Below are 680 nucleotides of genomic sequence, written 5' to 3' on the forward strand. Positions count from 1 at the left end.
CTCTCACCTAAGGACTCAGTATTATTAAATAACCTCAATACGAGAGATTTGGGCTTCATTGTTGTCTCTCAGGTGGTAGTTACCGTTCTTTGTTGCAGTCATGGTAGAATTGAAATCTGTCACTTGCTGCTATGTTGTCAACACAAGGTATGTGCTTGAATGGGCGTGCATTCCATTGGACTGCTGGCACGTTGCCCGTAAGGAGTAGTCAGACTGGTTTGTGCAGGAAGTTGTGTTGCACACACCCATGATTTGTCTTCAACCTGTTAATTCATTGTAACATAATCTTGTGGATTAGAACCGCAGATTTATATACTATATAGGCCTAAAATGTATTAAAAAGCAATACCCATAGCCATAGTGAATGAGAACTATAACGGGCCCATAATGAAGTAAATTGGCCCCTCAGGTCCCTGCCTGCCCCAGCTACAACGCAATGCCGCCCTCTATCAGGCACATGTAGAAGTATGTTCAGGTGCATTTCTAGAAACTGATCCACAGTCAGTTTGCGTTTTAATGATAAGAGAGTGGAGAAAAGGTGTAATATGACCCTGGTGGTTTAGTGGAAACATGACCCTGGTGGTTTAGTAGAAATATGACCCTGGTGGTTTAGTAGAAATATGACCCTGGTGGTTTAGTAGAAATATGACCCTGGTGGTTAGCACGTTTATAGAGTAATT

The sequence above is a fragment of the Oncorhynchus masou genome, chromosome 16 (assembly GCF_036934945.1).
Source record: "Oncorhynchus masou masou isolate Uvic2021 chromosome 16, UVic_Omas_1.1, whole genome shotgun sequence".
In the NCBI taxonomy this organism is placed as follows: domain Eukaryota; kingdom Metazoa; phylum Chordata; class Actinopteri; order Salmoniformes; family Salmonidae; genus Oncorhynchus; species Oncorhynchus masou.